We start from the raw sequence: 9,768 nt of genomic DNA on the forward strand, positions 1-9,768 counted from the left end.
CTGAGCCATTTGGGAGATGGCTTTCCCCAAATTCTGTGGGGAACAAAGGCCCTATCACTTCCCTCAGTAACCCACTCCAAAAGTGAGGAGGATGGGGTGGGATATGTCTATTTTTCTGACTCTCCTAGGCCAAGAAGTCACAAAACTCTGTATATAGAGCTGGAAGGACCCTTGGTTGGAGGACATCTCATCCAACCCTCTCATTTCATAGATAAGAAAAATGGGGCCACAGAGAGAAAGGGAAACACAAGGAATGAGCGACAGGATTCAAACCCAGATCCTTTGACTCCACACTCAGTGCTCCTTCCAATATGACCCATTGTTTCCCCAAGTCACAGAATCTTAGGGCCAAGAGGAATTTGAGCTTCCATTGGCTGATTGCAAAGGAAGAAACCAAGGCCCATTATAACCATCATAACAGCTCACACTTGTCTAGTGTTTCACATGGATCGTTTCATTTGAACTTCACAACCAGCCTCGGAAGCTGGTGCTGTTCCCATCGCTGTTTTACAGATGAGCAAACTGAGGCTCAGGGGGAGGCTATTTTGTAGATGAGAAAGTTGAAGCTCAGAGAGGTCAAGTGATTTGCCCAGAGTCACCCAGCTAGTGAGTGTTAGAGGTGGAATTTGAACCCAGGTCTCCGCAGCATCAAGTCTAATGCTCTATCCTCTGGTGTGAAGATGGTCTGTACAAAGGTAAGAGAGGGCAGAATGTAAGGGGACAACTAGTAGTGCAGCGGGAACGGAATGGAGAGCAGAGGAAGGGGAGCCCCCAGGAAGATGGGGCACCAGGTGAAGGAGCCGCAGGGAGCTGGCTTGCACTCTCTCTCGGCTTCAGCTGCTTCTCTGGGCACAGCAGCAGAGCAGCCTGCCCAAGGTCACCAGCATGCCTGGTGCGATGATCAGCACCATGGCAAAGCTGCCCGGGATTGAGTCAGGGATGTATGGCATCCGGAGGAGGGAGGAGCGAGAGTACAACTGGCTGATCGAGGCCCAGAGAGAGAGCCAGCCACCTGGGCTTGGCTGCTTGCTCCTGCTAGCCCCTCCCCACCCATCCCCAGCATGCTTAACCTTCTGCACCACCCAGGGTCTAGCTAGGAGCACCTGTGCTCCCCTTTCACCTAGGAACTCCAGTGGAGAAGGAAGGGACAGTCACTTTGATGACTCATGTGTTCTTAAGTCATGCCCACTTAACAGATGAGAAAGCTGAGGTTCAGAGAGGAAATTCAGAGAATTTCCAGCTAGTCAGCCACCGAATAGAGATTGATTTCATACAAGGGTGGGCAACAGAGCAGAACCAAGAGAACATTATGCACAGAGACAGTTATATTGTTTGATGAAGAACTTTGAAAGACTTAACTGTTCTCAACAATACAATGATCCAAGACAATCCTAAAGGACTATTGATGAAACATACTATCCATCTCCAAAGAAAGAACTGATATTGATGGAACACAGACTGAAGCAGGCTATTTTTCACTTTTATTTTTTTTTATTCAAGCTTTCTTGTACAAAATGACTACTATGGTAATGTTTTACATAATCATACATGTATAACCCATATCTGCTTACCAACTCAGGGAGGGGCAAAGGGAGGGAGGGAAGAAGGGATAAAAATTGGAACTCAAAACTATAAATAAAAATGTTTATTATTTTAAAAAATAGAGGGGCAGCTAGGTGGCACAGTGGATAGAACACTGGACCTTGAATCAGGAAGACTCATTTCCAAGTGCCTCAGGCACTTACTACCTATGTGACCCTGGGCAAGTCACTTAACCATGTTTACCTCAGTTTTCTCATCTGTAAAATGAGCTGGAGAAGGAAATGGCAAGTCACTCCAGTATCTTTACCAAGAAAATCCCAAACGAGATCATGGAGAGTTGGACGCTACCAAAATGAATTAATAGAGTATTCACGGGGGCAGCTAGATAGCACAGTGGTTAAAGCACTGGCCCTGGATTCAGGAGTACCTGAGTTCAAATCCAGCCTCAGACACTTGACACTTACTAGCTGTGTGACCCTGGGCAAGTCACTTAACCCCCATTGCCCCACAAAAATAAACAAAAAAAAAATAGAGTATTCACATACAACCTCTCACTTGAGATTTATAGGCTTCCTTTAGGGTAGATAGTACAAGTCATTTTATCCCCATTTTTACAGATGAGTACCTGAATATTCAGAGGGGTTATGGTTTATTCAACAGGCTGTATCTTGTAAGTTAGCAAGACAAGATTTGAACACAGGTCCCCTGCTTTAGTCCGCCAACCCCCTTCTTTTACAGAGGAGGAAAATATAAAGGCCCAAGAGGAAAAGTCACTGAGCTGGGATTCAATCTCAGGTCATCCAACCCCAAGATGATTCCCAGTGTCCCATGCTTCTCCATTCGTCTCTCTGGAATCTCTCTGATGAGAGACAGATGGTCTCACAGCAATGACACAGAGTTTCCAAGACCATCCTGGAGGGACCAGCTAAGTCTGAGACATATGGGAGACAGAAGGGACCACATCTGAGCTGGAATAAATTTCAGACTGTAGACTGTCAGAGTGGAGAAGGACATCACCCATCCTCCAGTCCAGCCCCCTCATCTGACCAAAACGGAAAATGAAGGCCACAAAGTAGTGACTTGCCTAGGATAACAAGTGTCCAGCTAAAATCAAACTGGGGGTGGGATGGGGGGGGCAGCTAGGTGGCACAGTGGATAAAGCACTGGCCCTGGATTCAGGAGGACCTGAGTTTAAATTCGGACTCAGACACTTGACACTTGCTAGCTGTGTGACCCTGGGCAAGTCACTTAACCCTCATTGCCCCGCAAAACAACAAAACAAACAAATAAAAAAATCAAACCCAGGGAAACAATTTTTATAGCCAGTGTTGCTGATAAAGGCCTCATTTATAAAATATATAGGGAACTAAATCAAATTTGTAAGAATGCAAGTCTTTCCCCAATTGAGAAATGGTAGAAGAATATTAACAGGCAGTTTTCAGATGAGGAAATCAAAGCTATTGCCATATGAAAAATGCTCTAAATTATTATTGATTAGAGAAATGCAAATTAAAACAACTCTGATCGACTAATATGACAAAAAAGGAAAATAATAAATGTTGGAGAAGCTGTGGAAAAATTGGAACACTAATGCGGGACCAGGAGCAAAAGCGTCAGAAGACAGGCTGAACAGGAGGCAGCAGAGAGCACAGAATCGGTCAGCACAGGTTGGAGAAAGTGAAGATTAAGAGGAGTTAGAAGAAAGTGGCTGAGTGCCCTGAGGCGAGAGGCTGCTAAGGCCCTTATTGTATTAAAAAAAGTTCGAGGGGGCAGCTAGGTGGCGCAATGGATAGAGCACCGGACCAGGAGTCAGGAGTACCTGAGTTCAAATCCGGCCTCAGACACTCAACACTTACTAGCTGAGTGACCCTGGGCAAGTCACTTAACCCCAATTGCCTCACTAAAAAAAAAAAAAAAGTTCAAGGCCCAGCAGGTGGGAAAGAGAAGCAGTGGAAAGAGACCGCAGGAAAGCAGTCAGGTTGTACATTTTATTTCCCTGTATTCTTAATTTTTAATAGTATCTCATAAATAAACTCTGCTTTGATTATTTGGTTAAGAGGCTTCTTAATATTTTGCTTATCAATTTGGGAGTGGAGCAGTGTGGTGAAACTTTATAAACGGCCCATATTAAATTAAACTCAGATAGCCAAACAGTCAGAGGTCCCCAGATTAGTCCTCCAGTCAGATTAGCACCCAAATTTAGGCCCAGTCAATTCAAAATATTTTGACATTTGAATGGTGACTGCGGCGGGACATACCGCCCAATTATAATTTTTCATATACTTAGCATTTTTCATGAGTCCAATTATATAATTTTTCAAGGTTAGATATAGTTATTAATAATTATTTTTTTTACAGGGTGTAGGTTAAAATCTGGGTTCTGCCAGTGACTTCCCATTGTCTATCCTCCCTGGGGTGACCAGTTTACTCATTTGGAAAATTAGAGGGTTGGACGAAGTGACCACCCAGCTCTAAGTGCATGGTACCTGCAAGGGCCTGGTTGTAGGAAAGTCTCAGACTAGATGGCTCTTGAGGTCCCTTTCCGCTCTGATATTTTATCACTCAATGTCTTCCAGCACTTGCAGGGTGCCTGGCAAACAGTTGTTACTTAATAAGTGCATACTTTCTCACCCTCTCATAACAATGGCTGGCATTTCTTAAAGCTCTCGATTTAACATCTATATGTATTATCTCATTTGAGCCTCACAACATAGCCCTTACCTTGTAAAGGGCAGGCAAGCTTCATTTCGTAGGTGGGAAACTGAGGCAGAAGGGTATGATGGAAAGAGCAATACAAGATCTATGTCTGAGTCCCAACTCAGCCACATGCTGTTTATTCAACGTTGGGCAAATCATTTCCCCAAACTGAGCCTCAGTTTCCTCATCTGTAAAATGAGAAGATTGCATTAGGCAGTCTCTGAAGTGCCTTCCAGTTCTAGACCTTTGAGGCTCCAAAGATGAAGTGACTTGCCCAGGGTCACCAAGCTAATAAGGCTCCGAGGCAGGATTCAAACTTGGGTCTTCCTGATTAAACTTCTAGCCATCTCAAGCAGGGCAGAACCCAAGTCAGACAGGCTGGGGCATTTACAAGGCATAATATGTAGAATGTTGGGCTCTGTAGTCAGAAAGACTCAAACATTTTCTAGCTGGGTGATGTTGGGCCAAGTGACTTGACCTTGCTGGGCCTCAATATCTTCTTTTTTTTGTGGGGCAATGGGGGTTAAGTGACTTGCCCAGTGTCACGCAGCTAGTAAGTGTCAAGTTTCTGAGGCCAGATTTGAACTCAGGTACTCCTGAATCCAGGGCCGGTGCTTTTTTTTGCCTTTTTTTTTTGCCTCAATATCTTCATCTGTGAAATGACCATAGTAATGCTAGCGTCTACTTCACAGGGAGGTAGAATTTGGTAAGCATTGCTGCACTATACAAGTATTAGCTAATATTGTGATGAGGTGAATAAGGAAGATCCTTGAGCCACTCAGTGATGTCTTCAGAGTTCTTCCTCTCTATAACTGCTTCTCAAAGAGCCGGCAAGTCTGCCTGGGTGATGCAGCAAAGCATCCTGAGGGAAGAGGCAGCATGTGCCAAACTATTAGCACCCTTTTGACCAGCATCTCCCTTCAGAACTGGATGGAGAGTCCAGGATCCTGAGCCCAAGAGCCTTGGGAATGGCCTCAAGCCTGCTTCCAGCCCAGTCCCCACCCCCCACTCAGCCCAGCAATCACTGAGGGAAGAGATAAATGTAGAGAGGGAGCTGCCACCCACAGGCAGAGAAGTGCAGGAGCCTGGGAGTGGCAACAGCTCCCAGACTATGCATCTTACTTCCAGCCCAGCCCTCATTGTTTCCATCTAGGAAAACAGCTCCTGTGGAAGGGGGCCTTCACCAACTGCCTCTCAGAGGCCAGTCAAGGCAGCCTGGCTGCACCAGCAGGGCACCCTGCACGAGATAAGGCGAACTGAACCATCATCGCCATCTCTCCTCAGACTGTGATGGAAGCAGCCCAGGCCCCCAAACCCAAGAGCCTTGGGAATAGACAGGCTTCCAGCCCAGTGCCCTCAGCCACCATCCTGGGAAACAATTCCTGGGGAGAGATAGCCTGGACCTGCTCCCGCAGGGGCTGCAACCATAGCTGCTGAAGACCCAGGACAGAAATGTTTTGCAACAAGAGTCATTGGTGCAGGGGCAGCTAGGTGGCGCAGTAGATAAAGCACCAGCCCTGGATTCAGGAGGACCTGAGTTCAAATTCGACCTCAGACACTTGACACTTACTAGCTGTGTGACCACTTAACCCCCATTGCCCCTCAAAAAAAAAAAAAAGTCTTCGAAGCTGTCAAGCAGCTCAGCATCAGAATTGCTATGATTTTATCAGTACAGATGACAGCAAGGAGGAGGCATCACCATCTGCTTTGCTGCTGCCCCCTCAGGACCACGGGCCCTTCCCCATCTACTTGTGGCTGAAACCTTCCATAGTATTGTCTCCCCCATTAGAAGGTGAGTGCATGGAGAGGAAGGACCATTTGTCTTTTCTGTTTGCATCCCTAACCCTCAGCACAATGCTTTGCGCATAGCAAAGCACTTAATAAAGGCTTCACTCATCCACTCTACCTGTCCAGAGTGTAACCCTTCCACATCCTCTAATCCCATGTGATTCTTAGTTCTTACTTCTAATGAAGCCTCCATTGGGGATCTGACCAAGGTCCTGAAAGCTTTCCTCTCTGGTTTTCCATGGGTGCCATAGCCAACACTTGGGCTAGTCATCATTTATCCACTTACTATGTATCAGACACTATGTATCAAAGACAATGATTAAACTATCCCTGCCCTAAATCAGGTAACATTTTCCCCCTGGGGAAAAAAAAGAGTATGCAAAATATTTTTTGGGAGGGAGGGAACAAGATGAAGGACTGAAATCAGAAAAGACTTCATGTAGAATGTGATGCTTGACCTGAGCCTTGAAGGAAGTTATGGATTCTAAGAGGGGGAGATGGAAAGGAAAGGAATTCTGGGTATTGGGGGAGGAGAAAGTCAAGAGGAGAGGAGAGTATGAGCCATGCAAAGGTACAGAGATGAGAGAATGTCACGTGTGGGGAACAGTAAGGCCAGTTTGTTTAGTCTATGGAATACAAAAAGGGGAGCAATAGATCTCAAGTCTGGAACAAAAATTAGGTTGGCCTCAGGCTTTAGGGGCATCTGAAACCTTAGCAGAAAATTTTACATTTGATCCTACAAACAAGAGGGAGACACTGGAGTTTAATGACTATAATGAGGGTTTAATGAGTTTAATGAGGGTTGACCTGGTCAGGTGTGTGCTCCAGGAAGAAATCACTTTGACAACTGAGTAGAGGATGGACTGAAGAGAGGAGGGAGAGAGATCTGAGGCAAGGATACCACTAATGAGCCTGCTTCAATAGTCAAGATGAGAAGGGATGAGGACCTGACCCAAGACTGTTGCTGTGGGAACAGAGAGGAAGGCATGGATATGAGAAATATTGGCAAGAGGGAAATGGCAAGAGTTGAGAGCAGATTGGATACATGGGTCGAGAGAGTGAAAAATGGAAGAGAACACGGAGCTGGTGATCCTAGGAGGTTGGGCAGAACACTGATGCCCTTGATGATAGTAGAGAAGTTGGAAAGATGGGGAGGTTGGTGACTTCTGTTTTAGTCACAGTGAATTTGAGATGGCATCTGATCAGCCAGTCAAAATGTCTGATGTAGGCTTAGAGACTGGGACTGGATAGAAGGGGTGCCCCAAAAGTCTTAGTGTAGTTTGAAGCTATTAAAGCTGTATTTGTGGTTAGGGGCGGGATATAGGTGAAGATCCAGCAAAGGAGGCTGAGAAGGGAGGGTCAGATGTGGAGGAGGAGATTCTAGAGAACAGGGTTTCAAAAATACCGAGAAGGGGCAGCTAGGTGGTGCAGTGGATAGAGAACCAGCCCTGGAGTCAGGAGGACCAGAGTTCAAATCCGGCCTCAGATACTTGACACTTACTAGCTGTGTGACCCTGGGCAAGTCACTTAACCCCAATTGCCTCACCCCCCCCCAAAAAAAAAAACCACTGAGAAAAGAGTATCCAGGAGCTCAGAAGGCAGGTTTGGAAAAGGGTTTTTTTGTTGTGGTTTTTTTTTTTTTGTGAGGCAGTTGGGGTTAAGTGACTTGCCCAGGGTCATACAGCTAGTAAGTGTTAAGTGTCTGAGGTCAGATTTGAACTCAGGTCCTCCTGAATCCAGGGCCAGTGCTCTATCCACTCCGCCACCTAGCTGCCCCCGGAAAAGGTTTAAAAACTAAAAAGAAAAGACACAGAACAGGCAGATTTTTCTAGGCTTGAGGGATGGTAGTGTTGAGCCGCTAGGGGACACCATAGTACATAGAGTGCCAGACCTAGAGTCAGGAAGATCTGAGTTCAAATCCAGTCTCAGACATTTACTAGCTGTGTGACCCTGGGCAGGCCACTTGACCCCCGTGTACCTCAGTTTCCTCATCTGTAAAATTAGCTGGAGAAGGAAATGGCAAACCACTCTAGTATCTTTGCCAAGGAAAACCCAAATGAGATCACAGAGAATCAGACAAAACTGAAAACAACTGAAGAACAATAAAGTGTCTAGTGAAAATTCTGGGGATCAGGTAGACATGGGTCCTATTATCTCCAGGATCAAATAAAATCCCCTATTTTGTTTTTTTCCCCTTCTTTTTTTTAAGTTTTGAGTTCCAAATTCTATCCCTCCCTCCTTCCTTCCCTCCCCTCCCTGAGGCAGAAAGCAATCAGATATAGGTTGTACGTGTGCAATTATGAAAAGCATTACCATATTAGTCATTTTGTATAAGAAAACTGGAATAAAAGGGAAAAATGAAAGAAAGTGACAAATAGCACACTTCAGTCTATGTTCAATCAATATCAGTTCTTTCTTTGGAGGTGGATAGATAGTATGTTTCATCAATAGTCCTTTGGGATTCTCTTGGATTATTGTATTGCTGAGAATAGTCAAGTCATTAACAGTTCTCCATCAAACAATATTGCTCTCTCTGTGCACAACATTTTCTTGGTTCTGCTCACTTCACTATACATCAGTTCATACAAGTCTTTCCAGGCCTTTCTGAAATCATCCTGCTTGTCATTTCCTATAGCGCAATAATATTCCATCACCATCATATAGCACAGTTTGTTTAGCCATTCCCCAATTGATGGGCATTCCTTTGATTTCCAATTCTTAGTCACCACAAAAATAACTGCTATAATATTTTTGCACAAATAGGTCTTTCTCTTCTTGGGGATGTCTTTGGGATATCAACCTAGCAGTGGTATTGTTGGATCAAGAGGTAAGCACAGTTCCCTAGCCCTTTGGGCATCGTTCCAAGTTGTTCTCCAGAATGGTTGGATCTTTTCACAACTCCACCAACAATGGATTAGTGTCCCAGCTTTCCCACATCCCTCCAACATCCAATATTTTCCTTGGTATATTTGCCACTCTGATAGGTGTGAGGTGATACCTCAGAATTGTTTTAATTGGTATTTCTCTGATCAGTAGTGATCTAAAGCATTTTTATATGACTATAGATAGCTGTGATTTCTTTGTCTGAAAACTGCCTGTTCATATCCTTTGACCATTTCTCCATTGGAGAATCTATTTGGCTTTTAAAGCCCTTTACAGTCTCACCCCTTGCTATCCTTCCAGTCATCTTATATACAACTCTCAATACATTTTATGACCCAGTGACACTGGCCTCCTGGCTCCTCCTCTGGGAATTTTCCACTCTGTCCTCCAGGCCTGGAATTCTCTCCCTCCTCATCTCCACCTCCTGGCTCCCCTGGCTTCCTACCTTCTTCAAGAAGTCTTTCCTTAATGCTAGTGCCTTTCCTGTGCTGATTACCTCCCAATTATGTTAATAACCTGTTTATAGGAAGTTGTTTGTGTGTCATCTCCCCCATGAGCTCCTCGAGGACAGCGACTGACTTTTGCCTTTCTTTGTATCCCCAGAGCTTAGCACAGTACCTAGCACATAGTAGCACCGTAATGAGTGTTTGTTGACTGACAATGAATGTTGCATAGATTGGTCACAGGCCCCTAGACCTGAAGCTGGAAGGAACCTCAGAGGCATTCTAGTCCCAATCTCTCATTCTGTAGATGAGGAAACTGAGGCCCAGAGAGGTTAAAAAATGGCTTGTAAAACATTGCACCGATAGGAAGTAGCAGAGCAAGGATTTGAACTCAGGTCTTCTGGCTTGAGAGTCG

Source organism: Dromiciops gliroides, chromosome 1 (genome assembly GCF_019393635.1).
Source record: "Dromiciops gliroides isolate mDroGli1 chromosome 1, mDroGli1.pri, whole genome shotgun sequence".
Lineage (NCBI taxonomy): Eukaryota > Metazoa > Chordata > Mammalia > Microbiotheria > Microbiotheriidae > Dromiciops > Dromiciops gliroides.